Source organism: Ambystoma mexicanum, chromosome 5p (assembly GCF_040938575.1).
Source record: "Ambystoma mexicanum isolate Mex_15411 chromosome 5p, UKY_AmexF1_1, whole genome shotgun sequence".
NCBI lineage: Eukaryota > Metazoa > Chordata > Amphibia > Caudata > Ambystomatidae > Ambystoma > Ambystoma mexicanum.
Window position 1 is genome coordinate 38,165,343 of NC_090930.1, and position 23,218 is coordinate 38,188,560.

Here is a 23,218-nt window from a genome sequence, read left to right on the forward strand (position 1 = left end):
AGCCATGAGTCACATTTAGATACAATTGTGAAGATAAACCATGTGTCGTGTCACATTCATATAGAATCGTGAAGATTAGCCATGCATCAAATTTAGATAGAATATTGAAGATTAGCTATTTTTCACATTTAGATAGAATCATGAAGATTAGTTATGTGTCACATTTAGATAGAATCGTTAAAATTAGCCATGCGTCACATTTAGATAGGATTGTGAAGATTAGCCATGTGTCACATTTAGATAGAATTGTGAAGATTAGCCTTGCCTCACATTAAATTAGTGAAGATTAGTCATGTGTCACATTTACATGGAATCGTGAAGGTTAGTAATGTGTCACATTTAGATAGAATCAGGAAGATTAGCCATGTGTCACATTCAGATAGATTTGTGAAGATTAGCCTTCCGTCATATTTACATAGAAACGTGAAGATTAGCCATGTGTCACATTTAGATAGAATTGTGAAGATTAACAATGTATCACATTCATATAGAATCGTGAAGATTAGCCATATGTCTAATTTACATAGAATCGTATAGATTAGCCATGTCTCACATTTAGATAGAATAGTGAAGATTAGCCATGTGTCACATTTAGATAGAATCATGAAGATTAGCCATGTGTCACATTTATATAGAATCATGAAGATTAGCTATGTGTCACATTTAGATTGAATCTTGAAGATTAGCCATGCATCACATTTAGATAGAATTGTGAAGATTAACAATGCATCACATTCATATTGAATCATGAAGATTAGCCATGTGTCTAATTTACATACAATCGTGAAGATTAGCCGTGTGTCACCTTTAGATAGAATTGTGAAGATTAACCATGCATCACATTCATATAGAATCATGAAGATTAGCCATGTGTCTAATTTACATAGAATCGTGAAGATTAGCCGTGTGTCACATTTAGATTTTTTATTGTGAAGATTAGCCATGTGTCACATTCATATAGAATCGTGAAGATTAGCCATGATTCACATTTAGATAGAATTGTGAAGACTAACCATGTGTCACATTTAGATAGAATTGTGAAGATTATCGTTGCCTCACATTAAATTAGTGAAGATTAGTTATGTGTCACATTTACATGGAATCGTGAAGATTAGTAATGCGTCACATTTACATAGATTTGTCAAGATTAGCCATGTGTCACATTTAGATAGAATCTTGAAGATTAGCCATGCGTCATATTTAGATAGAATTGTAAAGATAAACAATGTGTCGTGTCACATTCATATAGAATTGTGAAGATTAGCCATGTGTCTAATTTACATAGAATCGTGAAGATTAGCCAAGTGTCATACTTAGATAGAATATTGAAGATTAGCCATTTTTCACATTTAGATAGAATCATGAAGATTAGCTATGTGTCACATTTAGATTGAATCTTGAAGATTAGCCATGCGTCACATTTAGATAGAATTGTGAAGATTAACCATGCATCACATTCATATAGAATCATGAAGATTAGCCATGTGTCTAATTTACATAGAATCGTGAAGATTAGCCAAGTGTCATACTTAGATAGAATATTGAAGATTAGCCATTTTTCACATTTAGATAGAATCATGAAGATTAGGTATGTGTCACATTTAGATAGAATCTTGAAGATTAACCATGCGTCACATTCAGATAGAATTGTGAAAATTAGCCATGCTTCAAATTTGATAGAACTGTGAAGATTAACAATGCATCACATTCATATAGAATCGTGAAGATTAGCCATATGTCTAATTTACATAGAATCGTATAGATTAGCCATGTCTCACATTTAGATAGAATCGTGAAGATTAGCCATGTGTCACATTCAGATAGAATATTGAAGATTAACCATTTTTTACATTTAGATAGAATCATGAAGATTAGCCATGTATCACATTTAGATAGAATCTTGAAGATAGCCATGCGTCACCTTTAGATAGAATTGTGAAGATAAACCATGTGTCGTATCACATTCATATAGAATCGTGAAGATTAGCCATGCATCACATTTAGATAGAATTGTGAAGATTAACCATGTGTCACATTTATATAGAATCGTGAAGATTAGCCATGTGTCACATTTAGATAGAATCATGATGATTGGCCATGTGTCACATTTAGATAAAATATTGAAGATTAGCCATTTTTCACATTTAGATAGAATCATGAACATTAGCTATGTGTCACATTTAGATATAATCTTGAAGATTAGCCACGCATCACATTCATATAGAATCGTGAAGATTAGCCATGTGTCACATTTATATGGAATCATGAAGATTAGCCATGTGTCACATTTAGATAGAATTGTGAAGATTAAGCATGCCTCACATGCAGACAGAATCGTGAAGATACGCCATGTGTCACATTTAGATAGGATTGGAAAGATTAGCCTTGTGTCACATTTAGATAGAATTGTGAAGATTAGCCATGTGTCACATTTAGATAGAATCGTTCAAATTAGCCATGCGTCACATTTAGATAGAATAGTGAAGATTAGCCATGTGTCACATTTAGATAGAATCATGAAGATTAGCCATGTGTCACATTTATATAGAATCATGAAGATTAGCTATGTGTCACATTTAGATTGAATCTTGAAGATTAGCCATGCGTCACATTTAGATAGAATTGTGAAGATTAACCATGCATCACATTCATATAGAATCATGAAGATTAGCCATGTGTCTAATTTACATAGAATCGTGAAGATTAGCCGTGTGTCCCATTTAGATTTTTTATTGTAAAGATTAGCCATGTGTCACATTTAGATTTTTAATTGTGAAGATTAGCCATGTGTTACATTTAGATAGAATCGTGAAGATTAGCCATGTGTCACATTTAGATTTTTTATTGTGAAGATTAGCTATGTGTCACATTTCGATAGAATCTTGAAGATTAACCATGTGTCACTTTAAGATAGATTTGTGAAGATTAGCCATGCATCAAATTTGATAGAATTGTGAAGATTAACAATGCATCACATTCATATAGAATCGTGAAGATTAGCCATATGTCTAATTTACATAGAATCGTATAGATTAGCCATGTCTCACATTTAGATAGAATCGTGAAGATTAGCCATGTGTCACATTTAGATAGAATCTTGAAGATAGCCATGCGTCACCTTTAGATAGAATTGTGAAGATTAACCATGCATCACATTCATATAGAATCATGAAGATTAGCCATGTGTCTAATTTACATAGAATCGTGAAGATTAGCCGCGTGTCACATTTAGATTTTTTATTGTGAAGATTAGCCATGTGTCACATTTAGATTTTTATTGTGAAGATTAGCCATGTGTCACATTCATATAGAATCGTGAAGATTAGCCATTTTTCACATTCAGATAGAATATTGAAGATTAACCATTTTTCACATTTAGATAGAATCTTGAGGATAGCCATGCGTCACCTTTAGATAGAATTGTGAAGATAAACCATGTGTCGTGTCACATTCATATAGAATCGTGAAGATTAGCCATGCATCACATTTAGATAGAATTGTGAAGATTAACCATGTGTCACATTTATATAGAATCGTGAAGATTAGCCATGTGTCACATTTAGATAGAATCATGATGATTGGCCATGTGTCACATTTAGATAGAATATTGAAGATTAGCCATTTTTCACATTTAGATAGAATCATGAACATTAGCTATGTGTCACATTTAGATATAATCTTGAAGATTAGCCATGCATCACATTCATATAGAATCGTGAAGATTAGCCATGTGTCACATTTATATGGAATCATGAAGATTAGCCATGTGTCACATTTAGATAGAATTGTGAAGATTAAGCATGCCTCACATGCAGACAGAATCGTGAAGATACGCCATGTGTCACATTTAGATAGAATTGGAAAGATTAGCCTTGTGTCACATTTAGATAGAATTGTGAAGATTAGCCATGTGTCACATTTAGATAGAATCGTTCAAATTAGCCATGCGTCACATTTAGATAGAATTGTGAAGATTAACGATGTGTCACATTTAGATAGAATTGTGAAGATTAGCGTTGCCTCACATTAAATTAGTGAAGATTAGTTATGTGTCACATTTACATGGAATCGTGAAGATTAGTAATGCGTCACATTTAGATAGATTTGTCAAGATTAGCCTTATGTCATATTCAGATAGATTTGTGAAGATTAGCCATGCGTCACATTTACATAGAATCGTGAAGATTAGCCATGTGTCACATTTAGATAGAATCTTGAAGATTAGCCATGCGTCATATTTGGATAGAATTGTAAAGATAAACAATGTGTCGTGTCACATTCATATAGAATTGTGAAGAATAGCCATGCGTCACATTTAGATAGAATTGTGAAGATTAACCGTGCATCAAATTCATATAAATTCGTGAATATTAGCCAAGCGTCACATTTATATAGATTTGTGAAGATTAGCCATGTGTCTAATTTACATAGAATCGGGAAGATTAGCCAAGTGTCATACTTAGATAGAATATTGAAGATTAGCCATTTTTCACATTTAGATAGAATCATGAAGATTAGCTATGTGTCACATTTAGATTGAATCTTGAAGATTAGCCATGCGTCACATTCAGATAGAATTGTGAAAATTAGCCATGCGTCAAATTTGATAGAACTGTGAAGATTAACAATGCATCACATTCGTATAGAATCGTGAAGATTAGCCATATGTCTAATTTACATAGAATCGTATAGATTAGCCATGTCTCACATTTAGATAGAATCGTGAAGATTAGCCATGTGTCACATTCAGATAGAATATTGAAGATTAACCATTTTTCACATTTAGATAGAATCATGAAGATTAGCCATGTATCACATTTAGATAGAATCTTGAAGATAGCCATGCGTCACCTTTAGATAGAATTGTGAAGATAAACCATGTGTCGTGTCACATTCATATAGAATCGTGAAGATTAGCCATGCATCACATTTAGATAGAATTGTGAAGATTAACCATGTGTCACATTTATATAGAATCGTGAAGATTAGCCATGTGTCACATTTAGATAGAATCATGATGATTGGCCATGTGTCACATTTAGATTGAAGTTTAGCCATTTTTCACATTTAGATAGAATCATGAACATTAGCTATGTGTCGCATTTAGATATAATCTTGAAGATTAGCCGCGCATCACATTCATATAGAATCGTGAAGATTAGCCATGTGTCACATTTATATGGAATCATGAAGATTAGCCATGTGTCACATTTAGATAGAATTGTGAAGATTAAGCATGCCTCACATGCAGACAGAATCGTGAAGATACGCCATGTGTCACATTTAGATAGAATTGGAAAGATTAGCCTTGTGTCACATTTAGATAGAATCGTTCAAATTAGCCATGCGTCACATTTAGATAGAATCTTGAAGATTAGCCATGCGTCATATTCATATAAATTCGTGAATATTAGCCAAGCGTCACATTTATATAGATTTGTGAAGATTAGCCATGTTTCTAATTTACATAGAATCGTGAAGATTAGCCAAGTGTCCTACTTAGATAGAATATTGAAGATTAGCCCTTTTTCACATTTAGATAGAATCATGAAGATTAGCCATGCGTCACATTCAGATAGAATTGTGAAAATTAGCCATGCGTCAAATTTGATAGAACTGTGAAGATTAACAATGCATCACATTCGTATAGAATCGTGAAGATTAGCCATATGTCTAATTTACATAGAATCGTATAGATTAGCCATGTCTCACATTTAGATAGAATCGTGAAGATTAGCCATGTGTCACATTCAGATAGAATATTGAAGATTAACCATTTTTCACATTTAGATATAATCATGAAGATTAGCCATGTATCACATTTAGATAGAATCTTGAAGATAGCCATGCGTCACCTTTAGATAGAATTGTGAAGATAAACCATGTGTCGTGTCACATTCATATAGAATCGTGAAGATTAGCCATGCATCACATTTAGATAGAATTGTGAAGATTAACCATGTGTCACATTTATATAGAATCGTGAAGATTAGCCATGTGTCACATTTAGATAGAATCATGATGATTGGCCATGTGTCACATTTAGATTGAAGTTTAGCCATTTTTCACATTTAGATAGAATCATGAACATTAGCTATGTGTCGCATTTAGATATAATCTTGAAGATTAGCCACGCATCACATTCATATAGAATCGTGAAGATTAGCCATGTGTCACATTTATATGGAATCATGAAGATTAGCCATGTGTCACATTTAGATAGAATTGTGAAGATTAAGCATGCCTCACATGCAGACAGAATCGTGAAGATACGCCATGTGTCACATTTAGATAGAATCGTTCAAATTAGCCATGCGTCACATTTAGATAGAATCTTGAAGATTAGCCATGCGTCATATTCATATAAATTCGTGAATATTAGCCAAGCGTCACATTTATATAGATTTGTGAAGATTAGCCATGTTTCTAATTTACATAGAATCGTGAAGATTAGCCAAGTGTCCTACTTAGATAGAATATTGAAGATTAGCCCTTTTTCACATTTAGATAGAATCATGAAGATTACCCATGTGTCACATTTAGATAGAATCTTGAAGATAGCCATGAGTCACATTTAGATACAATTGTGAAGATAAACCATGTGTCGTGTCACATTCATATAGAATCGTGAAGATTAGCCATGCATCAAATTTAGATAGAATCGTGAAGATTAGCCATGTGTCACATTTAGATAGAATATTGAAGATTAGCTATTTTTCACATTTAGATAGAATCATGAAGATTAGTTATGTGTCACATTTAGATAGAATCGTTAAAATTAGCCATGCGTTACATTTAGATAGAATTGTGAAGATTAGCCATGTGTCACATTTAGATGGAATCGTGAAGGTTAGTAATGTGTCACATTTAGATAGAATCAGGAAGATTAGCCATGTGTCACATTCAGATAGATTTGTGAAGATTAGCCTTCCGTCATATTTACATAGATTTGTGAAGATTAGCCATGCGTCACATTTACATAGAAACGTGAAGATTAGCCATGTGTCACATTTAGATAGAATCTTGAAGATAGCCATGCGTCACATTTAGATAGAATTGTGAAGATAAACCATGTGTCGTGTCACATTCATATAGAATCGTGAAGATTAGCCATGCATAAAATTTAGATAGAATTGTGAAGATTAAGAATGTATCACATTCATATAGAATCGTGAAGATTAGCCATATGTCTAATTTACATAGAATCGTATAGATTAGCCATGTCTCACATTTAGATAGAATAGTGAAGATTAGCCATGTGTCACATTTAGATAGAATCATGAAGATTAGCCATGTGTCACATTTATATAGAATCATGAAGATTAGCTATGTGTCACATTTAGATTGAATCTTGAAGATTAGCCATGCATCACATTTAGATAGAATTGTGAAGATTAACCATGCATCACATTCATATTGAATCATGAAGATTAGCCATGTGTCTAATTTACATACAATCGTGAAGATTAGCCGTGTGTCACCTTTAGATAGAATTGTGAAGATTAACCATGCATCACATTCATATAGAATCATGAAGATTAGCCATGTGTCTAATTTACATAGAATCGTGAAGATTAGCCGTGTGTCACATTTAGATTTTTTATTGTGAAGATTAGCCATGTGTCACATTCATATAGAATCGTGAAGATTAGCCATGATTCACATTTAGATAGAATTGTGAAGACTAACCATGTGTCACATTTACATAGAATCGTGAAGATTAGCCATATGTCTAATTTACATAGAATCGTATAGATTAGCCATGTCTCACATTTAGATAGAATAGTGAAGATTAGCCATGTGTCACATTTAGATAGAATTGTGAAGATTAACCATGCATCACATTCATATTGAATCATGAAGATTAGCCATGTGTCTAATTTACATACAATCGTGAAGATTAGCTATGCGTCACCTTTAGATAGAATTGTGAAGATTAACCATGCATCACATTCATATAGAATCATGAAGATTAGCCATGTGTCTAATTTACATAGAATCGTGAAGATTAGCCGTGTGTCCCATTTAGATTTTTTATTGTAAAGATTAGCCATGTGTCACATTTAGATTTTTAATTGTGAAGATTAGCCATGTGTTACATTTAGATAGAATCGTGAAGATTAGCCATGTGTCACATTTAGATTTTTTATTGTGAAGATTAGCTATGTGTCACATTTCGATAGAATCTTGAAGATTAACCATGTGTCACTTTCAGATAGATTTGTGAAGATTAGCCATGCATCAAATTTGATAGAATTGTGAAGATTAACAATGCATCACATTCATATAGAATCGTGAAGATTAGCCATATGTCTAATTTACATAGAATCGTATAGATTAGCCATGTCTCACATTTAGATAGAATCGTGAAGATTAGCCATGTGTCACATTTAGATAGAATCTTGAAGATAGCCATGCGTCACCTTTAGATAGAATTGTGAAGATTAACCATGCATCACATTCATATAGAATCATGAAGATTAGCCATGTTTCTAATTTACATAGAATCGTGAAGATTAGCCGCGTGTCACATTTAGATTTTTTATTGTGAAGATTAGCCATGTGTCACATTTAGATTTTTATTGTGAAGATTAGCCATGTGTCACATTCATATAGAATCGTGAAGATTAGCCATTTTTCACATTCAGATAGAATATTGAAGATTAACCATTTTTCACATTTAGATAGAATCATGAAGATTAGCCATGTATCACATTTAGATAGAATCTTGAGGATAGCCATGCGTCACCTTTAGATAGAATTGTGAAGATAAACCATGTGTCGTGTCACATTCATATAGAATCGTGAAGATTAGCCATGCATCACATTTAGATAGAATTGTGAAGATTAACCATGTGTCACATTTATATAGAATCTCGAAGATTAGCCATGTGTCACATTTAGATAGAATCATGATGATTGGCCATGTGTCACATTTAGATAGAATATTGAAGATTAGCCATTTTTCACATTTAGATAGAATCATGAACATTAGCTATGTGTCACATTTAGATATAATCTTGAAGATTAGCCACGCATCACATTCATATAGAATCGTGAAGATTAGCCATGTGTCACATTTATATGGAATCATGAAGATTAGCCATGTGTCACATTTAGATAGAATTGTGAAGATTAAGCATGCCTCACATGCAGACAGAATCGTGAAGATACGCCATGTGTCACATTTAGATAGAATTGGAAAGATTAGCCTTGTGTCACATTTAGATAGAATTGTGAAGATTAGCCATGTGTCACATTTAGATAGAATCGTTCAAATTAGCCATGCGTCACATTTAGATAGAATTGTGAAGATTAACGATGTGTCACATTTAGATAGAATTGTGAAGATTAGCGTTGCCTCACATTAAATTAGTGAAGATTAGTTATGTGTCACATTTACATGGAATCGTGAAGATTAGTAATGCGTCACATTTAGATAGATTTGTCAAGATTAGCCTTATGTCATATTCAGATAGATTTGTGAAGATTAGCCATGCGTCACATTTACATAGAATCGTGAAGATTAGCCATGTGTCACATTTAGATAGAATCTTGAAGATTAGCCATGCGTCATATTTGGATAGAATTGTAAAGATAAACAATGTGTCGTGTCACATTCATATAGAATTGTGAAGAATAGCCATGCGTCACATTTAGATAGAATTGTGAAGATTAACCGTGCATCAAATTCATATAAATTCGTGAATATTAGCCAAGCGTCACATTTATATAGATTTGTGAAGATTAGCCATGTGTCTAATTTACATAGAATCGGGAAGATTAGCCATGTGTCACATTCATATAGAATCGTGAAGATTAGCCATTTTTCACATTTAGATAGAATCATGAAGATTAGCTATGTGTCACATTTAGATAGAATCTTGAAGATTAACCATGCGTCACATTCAGATAGAATTGTGAAAATTAGCCATGCGTCAAATTTGATAGAACTGTGAAGATTAACAATGCATCACATTCGTATAGAATCGTGAAGATTAGCCATATGTCTAATTTAGATAGAATCGTGAAGATTAGCCATGTGTCACATTCAGATAGAATATTGAAGATTAACCATTTTTCAAATTTAGATAGAATCATGAAGATTAGCCATGTATCACATTTAGATAGAATCTTGAGGATAGCCATGCGTCACCTTTAGATAGAATTGTGAAGATAAACCATGTGTCGTGTCACATTCATATAGAATCGTGAAGATTAGCCATGCATCACATTTAGATAGAATTGTGAAGATTAACCATGTGTCACATTTATATAGAATCGTGAAGATTAGCCATGTGTCACATTTAGATAGAATATTGAAGATTAGCCATTTTTCACATTTAGATAGAATCATGAACATTAGCTATGTGTCACATTTAGATATAATCTTGAAGATTAGCCACGCATCACATTCATATAGAATCGTGAAGATTAGCCATGTATCACATTTATATGGAATCATGAAGATTAGCCATGTGTCACATTTAGATAGAATTGTGAAGATTAAGCATGCCTCACATGCAGACAGAATCGTGAAGATATGCCATGTGTCACATTTAAATAGAATTGTGAAGATTAGCCATGTGTCACATTTAGATAGAATCGTTCAAATTAGCCATGCGTCACATTTAGATAGAATTGTGAAGATTAACGATGTGTCACATTTAGATAGAATTGTGAAGATTAGCGTTGCCTCACATTAAATTAGTGAAGATTAGTTATGTGTCACATTTACATGGAATCGTGAAGATTAGTAATGCGTCACATTTAGATATATTTGTCAAGATTAGCCTTATGTCATATTCAGATAGATTTGTGAAGATTAGCCATGCGTCACATTTACATAGAATCGTGATGATTAGCCATGTGTCACATTTAGATAGAATCTTGAAGATTAGCCATGCGTCATATTTAGATAGAATTGTAAAGATAAACAATGTGTCGTGTCACATTCATATAGAATTGTGAAGAATAGCCATGTGTCTAATTTACATAGAATCGTGAAGATTAGCCAAGTGTCATACTTAGATAGAATATTGAAGATTAACCATTTTTCACATTTAGATAGAATCATGAAGATTAGCCATGTATCACATTTAGATAGAATCTTGAGGATAGCCATGCGTCACCTTTAGATAGAATTGTGAAGATAAACCATGTGTCGTGTCACATTCATATAGAATTGTGAAGATTAGCCATGCATCACATTTAGATAGAATTGTGAAGATTAACCATGTGTCACATTTATATAGAATCATGATGACTGGCCATGTGTCACATTTAGATAGAATATTGAAGATTAGCCATTTTTCACATTTAGATAGAATCATGAACATTAGCTATGTGTCACATTTAGATATAATCTTGAAGATTAGCCACGCATCACATTCATATAGAATCGTGAAGATTAGCCATGTGTCACATTTATATGGAATCATGAAGATTAGCCATGTGTCACATTTAGATAGAATTGTGAAGATTAAGCATGCCTCACATGCAGACAGAATCGTGAAGATACGCCATGTGTCACATTTAGATAGAATTGGAAAGATTAGCCTTGTGTCACATTTAGATAGAATTGCAAAGATTAGTAATGCGTCACATTTAGATAGATTTGTCAAGATTAGCCTTATGTCATATTCAGATAGATTTGTGAAGATTAGCCATGCGTCACATTTACATAGAATCGTGAACATTAGCCATGTGTCACATTTAGATAGAATCTTGAAGATTAGCCATGCGTCATTTTTAGATAGAATTGTAAAGATAAACAATGTGTCGTGTCACATTCATATAGAATTGTGAAGAATAGCCATGCCTCACATTTAGATAGAATTGTGAAGATTAACTGTGCATCAAATTCATATAAATTCGTGAATATTAGCTAAGCGTCACACTTATATAGATTTGTGAAGATTAGCCATGTGTCTAATTTACATAGAATCGTGAAGATTAGCCAAGTGTCATACTTAGATAGAATATTGAAGATTAGCCATTTTTCACATTTAGATAGAATCATGAAGATTAGCTATGTGTCACATTTAGATTGAATCTTGAAGATTAGCCATGCGTCACATTTAGATAGAATTGTGAAGATTAACCATGCATCACATTCATATAGAATCATGAAGATTAGCCATGTGTCTAATTTACATAGAATCGTGAAGATTAGCCGTGTGTCCCATTTAGATTTTTTATTGTAAAGATTAGCCATGTGTCACATTTAGATTTTTAATTGTGAAGATTAGCCATGTGTTACATTTAGATAGAATCGTGAAGATTAGCCATGTGTCACATTTAGATTTTTTATTGTGAAGATTAGCTATGTGGCACATTTAGATAGAATCTTGAAGATTAACCATGTGTCACTTTCAGATAGAATTGTGAAGATTAGCCATGCGTCAAATTTGATAGAATTGTGAAGATTAACAATGCATCACATTCATATAGAATCGTGAAGATTAGCCATATGTCTAATTTACATAGAATCGTATAGATTAGCCATGTCTCACATTTAGATAGAATCGTGAAGATTAGCCATGTGTCACATTTAGATAGAATCTTGAAGATAGCCATGCGTCACCTTTATATAGAATTGTGAAGATTAACCATGCATCACATTCATATAGAATCATGAAGATTAGCCATGTGTCTAATTTACATAGAATCGTGAAGATTAGCCGCTTGTCACATTTAGATTTTTTATTGTGAAGATTAGCCATGTGTCACATTTAGATTTTTATTGTGAAGATTAGCCATGTGTCACATTCATATAGAATCGTGAAGATTAGCCATTTTTCACATTTAGATAGAATCATGAAGATTAGCTATGTGTCACATTTAGATAGAATCTTGAAGATTAACCATGCGTCACATTCAGATAGAATTGTGAAAATTAGCCATGCGTCAAATTTGATAGAACTGTGAAGATTAACAATGCATCACATTCATATAGAATCGTGAAGATTAGCCATATGTCTAATTTACATAGAATCGTGAAGATTAGCCATGTGTCACATTCAGATAGAATATTGAAGATTAACCATTTTTCACATTTAGATAGAATCATGAAGATTAGCCATGTATCATATTTAGATAGAATCTTGAGGATAGCCATGCGTCACCTTTAGATAGAATTGTGAAGATAAACCATGTGTCACATTCAGATAGAATCATGATGATTGGCCATGTGTCACATTTAGATAGAATATTGAAGATTAGCCATTTTTCACATTTAGATAGAATCATGAACATTAGCTATGTGTCACATTTAGATATAATCTTGAAGATTAGCCACGCATCACATTCATATAGAATCGTGAAGATTAGCCATGTGTCACATTTATATGGAATCATGAAGATTAGCCATGTGTCACATTTAGATAGAATTGTGAAGATTAAGCATGCCTCACATGCAGACAGAATCGTGAAGATACGCCATGTGTCACATTTAGATAGAATTGGAAAGATCAGCCTTGTGTCACATTTAGATAGAATTGTGAAGATTAGCCATGTGTCACATTTAGATAGAATCGTTCAAATTAGCCATGCGTCACATTTAGATAGAATTGTGAAGATTAATGATGTGTCACATTTAGATAGAATTGTGAAGATTAGCGTTGCCTCACATTAAATTAGTGAAGATTAGTTATGTGTCACATTTACATGGAATCGTGAAGATTAGTAATGCGTCACATTTAGATAGATTTGTCAAGATTAGCCTTATGTCATATTCAGATAGATTTGTGAAGATTAGCCATGCGTCACATTTACATAGAATCATGAAGATTAGCCATGTGTCACATTTAGATAGAATCTTGAAGATTAGCCATGCGTCATATTTAGATAGAATTGTAAAGATAAACAATGTGTCGTGTCACATTCAAATAGAATTGTGAAGAATAGCCATGCGTCACATTTAGATAGAATTGTGAAGATTAACCGTGCATCAAATTCATATAAATTCGTGAATATTAGCCAAGCGTCACATTTATATAGATTTGTGAAGATTAGCCATGTGTCTAATTTACATAGAATCGTGAAGATTAGCCAAGTGTCATACTTAGATAGAATATTGATGATTAGCCCTTTTTAACATTTAGATAGAATCATGAAGATTACCCATGTGTCACATTTAGATAGAATCTTGAAGATAGCCATGAGTCACATTCAGATACAATTGTGAAGATAAACCATGTGTCGTGTCACATTCATATAGAATCGTGAAGATTAGCCATGTGTCACATTTAGATAGAATCATGATGATTGGCCATGTGTCACATTTAGATTGAAGTTTAGCCATTTTTCACATTTAGATAGAATCATGAACATTAGCTATGTGTCGCATTTAGATATAATCTTGAAGATTAGCCACGCATCACATTCATATAGAATCGTGAAGATTAGCCATGTGTCACATTTATATGGAATCATGAAGATTAGCCATGTGTCACATTTAGATAGAATTGTGAAGATTAAGCATGCCTCACATGCAGACAGAATCGTGAAGATACGCCATGTGTCACATTTAGATAGAATTGGAAAGATTAGCCTTGTGTCACATTTAGATAGAATCGTTCAAATTAGCCATGCGTCACATTTAGATAGAATCTTGAAGATTAGCCATGCGTCATATTCATATAAATTCGTGAATATTAGCCAAGCGTCACATTTATATAGATTTGTGAAGATTAGCCATGTTTCTAATTTACATAGAATCGTGAAGATTAGCCAAGTGTCCTACTTAGATAGAATATTGAAGATTAGCCCTTTTTCACATTTAGATAGAATCATGAAGATTAGCCATGCGTCACATTCAGATAGAATTGTGAAAATTAGCCATGCGTCAAATTTGATAGAACTGTGAAGATTAACAATGCATCACATTCGTATAGAATCGTGAAGATTAGCCATATGTCTAATTTACATAGAATCGTATAGATTAGCCATGTCTCACATTTAGATAGAATCGTGAAGATTAGCCATGTGTCACATTCAGATAGAATATTGAAGATTAACCATTTTTCACATTTAGATAGAATCATGAAGATTAGCCATGTATCACATTTAGATAGAATCTTGAAGATAGCCATGCGTCACCTTTAGATAGAATTGTGAAGATAAACCATGTGTCGTGTCACATTCATATAGAATCGTGAAGATTAGCCATGCATCACATTTAGATAGAATTGTGAAGATTAACCATGTGTCACATTTATATAGAATCGTGAAGATTAGCCATGTGTCACATTTAGATAGAATCATGATGATTGGCCATGTGTCACATTTAGATTGAAGTTTAGCCATTTTTCACATTTAGATAGAATCATGAACATTAGCTATGTGTCGCATTTAGATATAATCTTGAAGATTAGCCACGCATCACATTCATATAGAATCGTGAAGATTAGCCATGTGTCACATTTATATGGAATCATGAAGATTAGCCATGTGTCACATTTAGATAGAATTGTGAAGATTAAGCATGCCTCACATGCAGACAGAATCGTGAAGATACGCCATGTGTCACATTTAGATAGAATTGGAAAGATTAGCCTTGTGTCACATTTAGATAGAATCGTTCAAATTAGCCATGCGTCACATTTAGATAGAATCTTGAAGATTAGCCATGCGTCATATTCATATAAATTCGTGAATATTAGCCAAGCGTCACATTTATATAGATTTGTGAAGATTAGCCATGTTTCTAATTTACATAGAATCGTGAAGATTAGCCAAGTGTCCTACTTAGATAGAATATTGAAGATTAGCCCTTTTTCACATTTAGATAGAATCATGAAGATTACCCATGTGTCACATTTAGATAGAATCTTGAAGATAGCCATGAGTCACATTTAGATACAATTGTGAAGATAAACCATGTGTCGTGTCACATTCATATAGAATCGTGAAGATTAGCCATGCATCAAATTTAGATAGAATCGTGAAGATTAGCCATGTGTCACATTTAGATAGAATATTGAAGATTAGCTATTTTTCACATTTAGATAGAATCATGAAGATTAGTTATGTGTCACATTTAGATAGAATCGTTAAAATTAGCCATGCGTTACATTTAGATAGAATTGTGAAGATTAGCCATGTGTCACATTTAGATGGAATCGTGAAGGTTAGTAATGTGTCACATTTAGATAGAATCAGGAAGATTAGCCATGTGTCACATTCAGATAGATTTGTGAAGATTAGCCTTCCGTCATATTTACATAGATTTGTGAAGATTAGCCATGCGTCACATTTACATAGAAACGTGAAGATTAGCCATGTGTCACATTTAGATAGAATCTTGAAGATAGCCATGCGTCACATTTAGATAGAATTGTGAAGATAAACCATGTGTCGTGTCACATTCATATAGAATCGTGAAGATTAGCCATGCATAAAATTTAGATAGAATTGTGAAGATTAAGAATGTATCACATTCATATAGAATCGTGAAGATTAGCCATATGTCTAATTTACATAGAATCGTATAGATTAGCCATGTCTCACATTTAGATAGAATAGTGAAGATTAGCCATGTGTCACATTTAGATAGAATCATGAAGATTAGCCATGTGTCACATTTATATAGAATCATGAAGATTAGCTATGTGTCACATTTAGATTGAATCTTGAAGATTAGCCATGCATCACATTTAGATAGAATTGTGAAGATTAACCATGCATCACATTCATATTGAATCATGAAGATTAGCCATGTGTCTAATTTACATACAATCGTGAAGATTAGCCGTGTGTCACCTTTAGATAGAATTGTGAAGATTAACCATGCATCACATTCATATAGAATCATGAAGATTAGCCATGTGTCTAATTTACATAGAATCGTGAAGATTAGCCGTGTGTCACATTTAGATTTTTTATTGTGAAGATTAGCCATGTGTCACATTCATATAGAATCGTGAAGATTAGCCATGATTCACATTTAGATAGAATTGTGAAGACTAACCATGTGTCACATTTACATAGAATCGTGAAGATTAGCCATATGTCTAATTTACATAGAATCGTATAGATTAGCCATGTCTCACATTTAGATAGAATAGTGAAGATTAACCATGTGTCACATTTAGATAGAATTGTGAAAATTAGCCATGCGTCAAATTTGATAGAACTGTGAAGATTAACAATGCATCACATTCATATAGAATCGTGAAGATTAGCCATATGTCTAATTTACATAGAATCGTATAGATTAGCCATGTCTCACATTTAGATAGAATCGTGAAGATTAGCCACGTGTCACATTCAGATAGAATATTGAAGATTAACCATTTTTCACATTTAGATAGAATCATGAAGATTAGCCATGTGTCACATTTAGATAGAATCATGATGATTGGCCATGTGTCACATTTAGATAGAATATTGAAGATTAGCCATTTTTCACATTTAGATAGAATCATGAACATTAGCTATGTGTCACATTTAGATATAATCTTGAAGATTAGCCACGCATCACATTCATATAGAATCGTGAAGATTAGCCATGTGTCACATTTATATGGAATCATGAAGATTAGCCATGTGTCACATTTAGATAGAATTGTGAAGATTAAGCATGCCTCACATGCAGACAGAATCGTGAAGATACGCCATGTGTCACATTTAGATAGAATTGGAAAGATTAGCCTTGCGTCACATTTAGATAGAATTGTGAAGATTAGCCATGTGTCACATTTAGATAGAATCGTTCAAATTAGCCATGCGTCATATTTAGATAGAATTGTGAAGATTAACGATGTGTCACATTTAGATAGAATTGTGAAGATTAGCGTTGCCTCACATTAAATTAGTGAAGATTAGTTATGTGTCACATTTACATGGAATCGTGAAGATTAGTAATGCGTCACATTTAGATAGATTTGTCAAGATTAGCCTTATGTCATATTCAGATAGATTTGTGAAGATTAGCCATGCGTCACATTTACATAGAATCGTGAAGATTAGCCATGTGTCACATTTAGATAGAATCTTGAAGATTAGCCATGTGTCATATTTAGATAGAATTGTAAAGATAAACAATGTGTCGTGTCACATTCATATAGAATTGTGAAGAATAGCCACGCGTCACATTTAGATAGAATTGTGAAGATTAACCGTGCATCAAATTCATATAAATTCGTGAATATTAGCCAAGCGTCACATTTATATAGATTTGTGAAGATTAGCCATGTGTCTAATTTACATAGAATCGTGAAGATTAGCCAAGTGTCATACTTAGATAGAATATTGAAGATTAGCCATTTTTCACATTTAGATAGAATCATGAAGATTAGCTATGTGTCACATTCAGATAGAATTGTGAAAATTAGCCATGCGTCAAATTTGATAGAACTGTGAAGATTAACAATGCATCACATTCGTATAGAATCGTGAAGATTAGCCATATGTCTAATTTACATAGAATCGTATAGATTAGCCATGTCTCACATTCAGATAGAATATTGAAGATTAACCATTTTTCACATTTAGATAGAATCATGAAGATTAGCCATGTATCACATTTAGATAGAATCTTGAAGATAGCCATGCGTCACCTTTAGATAGAATTGTGAAGATAAACCATGTGTTGTGTCACATTCATATAGAATCGTGAAGATTAGCCATGCATCACATTTAGATAGAATTGTGCAGATTAACCATGTGTCACATTTATATAGAATCGTGAAGATTAGCCATGTGTCACATTTAGATAGAATCATGATGATTGGCCATGTGTCACATTTAGATAGAATATTGAAGATTAGCCATTTTTCACATTTAGAATCACGAACATTAGCTATGTGTCACATTTAGATATAATCTTGAAGATTAGCCACGCATCACATTCATATAGAATCGTGAAGATTAGCCATGTGTCACATTTATATGGAATCATGAAGATTAGCCATGTGTCACATTTAGATAGAATTGTGAAGATTAAGCATGCCTCACATGCAGACAGAATCGTGAAGATACGCCATGTGTCACATTTAGATAGAATTGGAAAGATTAGCCTTGTGTCACATTTAGATAGAATTGTGAAGATTAGCCATGTGTCACATTTAGATAGAATCGTTCAAATTAGCCATGCGTCACATTTAGATAGAATCTTGAAGATTAGCCATGCGTCATATTCATATAAATTCGTGAATATTAGCCAAGCGTCACATTTATATAGATTTGTGAAGATTAGCCATGTTTCTAATTTACATAGAATCGTGAAGATTAGCCAAGTGTCATACTTAGATAGAATATTGAAGATTAGCCCTTTTTCACATTTAGATAGAATCATGAAGATTACCCATGTGTCACATTTAGATAGAATCTTGAAGATAGCCATGAGTCACATTTAGATACAATTGTGAAGATAAACCATGTGTCGTGTCACATTCATATAGAATCGTGAAGATTAGCCATGCATCAAATTTAGATAGAATATTGAAGATTAGCTATTTTTCACATTTAGATAGAATCATGAAGATTAGTTATGTGTCACATTTAGATAGAATCGTTAAAATTAGCCATGCGTCACATTTAGATAGGATTGTGAAGATTAGCCATGTGTCACATTTAGATAGAATTGTGAAGATTAGCCTTGCCTCACATTAAATTAGTGAAGATTAGTCATGTGTCACATTTACATGGAATCGTGAAGGTTAGTAATGTGTCACATTTAGATAGAATCAGGAAGATTAGCCATGTGTCACATTCAGATAGATTTGTGAAGATTAGCCTTCCGTCATATTTACATAGAAACGTGAAGATTAGCCTTGTGTCACATTTAGATAGAATTGTGAAGATTAACAATGTATCACATTCATATAGAATCGTGAAGATTAGCCATATGTCTAATTTACATAGAATCGTATAGATTAGCCATGTCTCACATTTAGATAGAATAGTGAAGATTAGCCATGTGTCACATTTAGATAGAATCATGAAGATTAGCCATGTGTCACATTTATATAGAATCATGAAGATTAGCTATGTGTCACATTTAGATTGAATCTTGAAGATTAGCCATGCATCACATTTAGATAGAATTGTGAAGATTAACAATGCATCACATTCATATTGAATCATGAAGATTAGCCATGTGTCTAATTTACATACAATCGTGAAGATTAGCCGTGTGTCACCTTTAGATAGAATTGTGAAGATTAACCATGCATCACATTCATATAGAATCATGAAGATTAGCCATGTGTCTAATTTACATAGAATCGTGAAGATTAGCCGTGTGTCACATTTAGATTTTTTATTGTGAAGATTAGCCATGTGTCACATTCATATAGAATCGTGAAGATTAGCCATGATTCACATTTAGATAGAATTGTGAAGACTAACCATGTGTCACATTTAGATAGAATTGTGAAGATTATCGTTGCCTCACATTAAATTAGTGAAGATTAGTTATGTGTCACATTTACATGGAATCGTGAAGATTAGTAATGCGTCACATTTACATAGATTTGTCAAGATTAGCCATGTGTCACATTTAGATAGAATCTTGAAGATTAGCCATGCGTCATATTTAGATAGAATTGTAAAGATAAACAATGTGTCGTGTCACATTCATATAGAATTGTGAAGATTAGCCATGTGTCTAATTTACATAGAATCGTGAAGATTAGCCAAGTGTCATACTTAGATAGAATATTGAAGATTAGCCATTTTTCACATTTAGATAGAATCATGAAGATTAGCTATGTGTCACATTTAGATTGAATCTTGAAGATTAGCCATGCGTCACATTTAGATAGAATTGTGAAGATTAACCATGCATCACATTCATATAGAATCATGAAGATTAGCCATGTGTCTAATTTACATAGAATCGTGAAGATTAGCCAAGTGTCATACTTAGATAGAATATTGAAGATTAGCCATTTTTCACATTTAGATAGAATCATGAAGATTAGGTATGTGTCACATTTAGATAGAATCTTGAAGATTAACCATGCGTCACATTCAGATAGAATTGTGAAAATTAGCCATGCTTCAAATTTGATAGAACTGTGAAGATTAACAATGCATCACATTCGTATAGAATCGTGAAGATTAGCCATATGTCTAATTTACATAGAATCGTATAGATTAGCCATGTCTCACATTTAGATAGAATCGTGAAGATTAGCCATGTGTCACATTCAGATAGAATATTGAAGATTAACCATTTTTTACATTTAGATAGAATCATGAAGATTAGCCATGTATCACATTTAGATAGAATCTTGAAGATAGCCATGCGTCACCTTTAGATAGAATTGTGAAGATAAACCATGTGTCGTATCACATTCATATAGAATCGTGAAGATTAGCCATGCATCACATTTAGATAGAATTGTGAAGATTAACCATGTGTCACATTTATATAGAATCGTGAAGATTAGCCATGTGTCACATTTAGATAGAATCATGATGATTGGCCATGTGTCACATTTAGATAAAATATTGAAGATTAGCCATTTTTCACATTTAGATAGAATCATGAACATTAGCTATGTGTCACATTTAGATATAATCTTGAAGATTAGCCACGCATCACATTCATATAGAATCGTGAAGATTAGCCATGTGTCACATTTATATGGAATCATGAAGATTAGCCATGTGTCACATTTAGATAGAATTGTGAAGATTAAGCATGCCTCACATGCAGACAGAATCGTGAAGATACGCCATGTGTCACATTTAGATAGGATTGGAAAGATTAGCCTTGTGTCACATTTAGATAGAATTGTGAAGATTAGCCATGTGTCACATTTAGATAGAATCGTTCAAATTAGCCATGCGTCACATTTAGATAGAATAGTGAAGATTAGCCATGTGTCACATTTAGATAGAATCATGAAGATTAGCCATGTGTCACATTTATATAGAATCATGAAGATTAGCTATGTGTCACATTTAGATTGAATCTTGAAGATTAGCCATGCGTCACATTTAGATAGAATTGTGAAGATTAACCATGCATCACATTCATATAGAATCATGAAGATTAGCCATGTGTCTAATTTACATAGAATCGTGAAGATTAGCCGTGTGTCCCATTTAGATTTTTTATTGTAAAGATTAGCCATGTGTCACATTTAGATTTTTAATTGTGAAGATTAGCCATGTGTTACATTTAGATAGAATCGTGAAGATTAGCCATGTGTCACATTTAGATTTTTTATTGTGAAGATTAGCTATGTGTCACATTTCGATAGAATCTTGAAGATTAACCATGTGTCACTTTAAGATAGATTTGTGAAGATTAGCCATGCATCAAATTTGATAGAATTGTGAAGATTAACAATGCATCACATTCATATAGAATCGTGAAGATTAGCCATATGTCTAATTTACATAGAATCGTATAGATTAGCCATGTCTCACATTTAGATAGAATCGTGAAGATTAGCCATGTGTCACATTTAGATAGAATCTTGAAGATAGCCATGCGTCACCTTTAGATAGAATTGTGAAGATTAACCATGCATCACATTCATATAGAATCATGAAGATTAGCCATGTGTCTAATTTACATAGAATCGTGAAGATTAGCCGCGTGTCACATTTAGATTTTTTATTGTGAAGATTAGCCATGTGTCACATTTAGATTTTTATTGTGAAGATTAGCCATGTGTCACATTCATATAGAATCGTGAAGATTAGCCATTTTTCACATTCAGATAGAATATTGAAGATTAACCATTTTTCACATTTAGATAGAATCTTGAGGATAGCCATGCGTCACCTTTAGATAGAATTGTGAAGATAAACCATGTGTCGTGTCACATTCATATAGAATCGTGAAGATTAGCCATGCATCACATTTAGATAGAATTGTGAAGATTAACCATGTGTCACATTTATATAGAATCGTGAAGATTAGCCATGTGTCACATTTAGATAGAATCATGATGATTGGCCATGTGTCACATTTAGATAGAATATTGAAGATTAGCCATTTTTCACATTTAGATAGAATCATGAACATTAGCTATGTGTCACATTTAGATATAATCTTGAAGATTAGCCATGCATCACATTCATATAGAATTGTGAAGATTAGCCATGTGTCACATTTATATGGAATCATGAAGATTAGCCATGTGTCACATTTAGATAGAATTGTGAAGATTAAGCATGCCTCACATGCAGACAGAATCGTGAAGATACGCCATGTGTCACATTTAGATAGAATTGGAAAGATTAGCCTTGT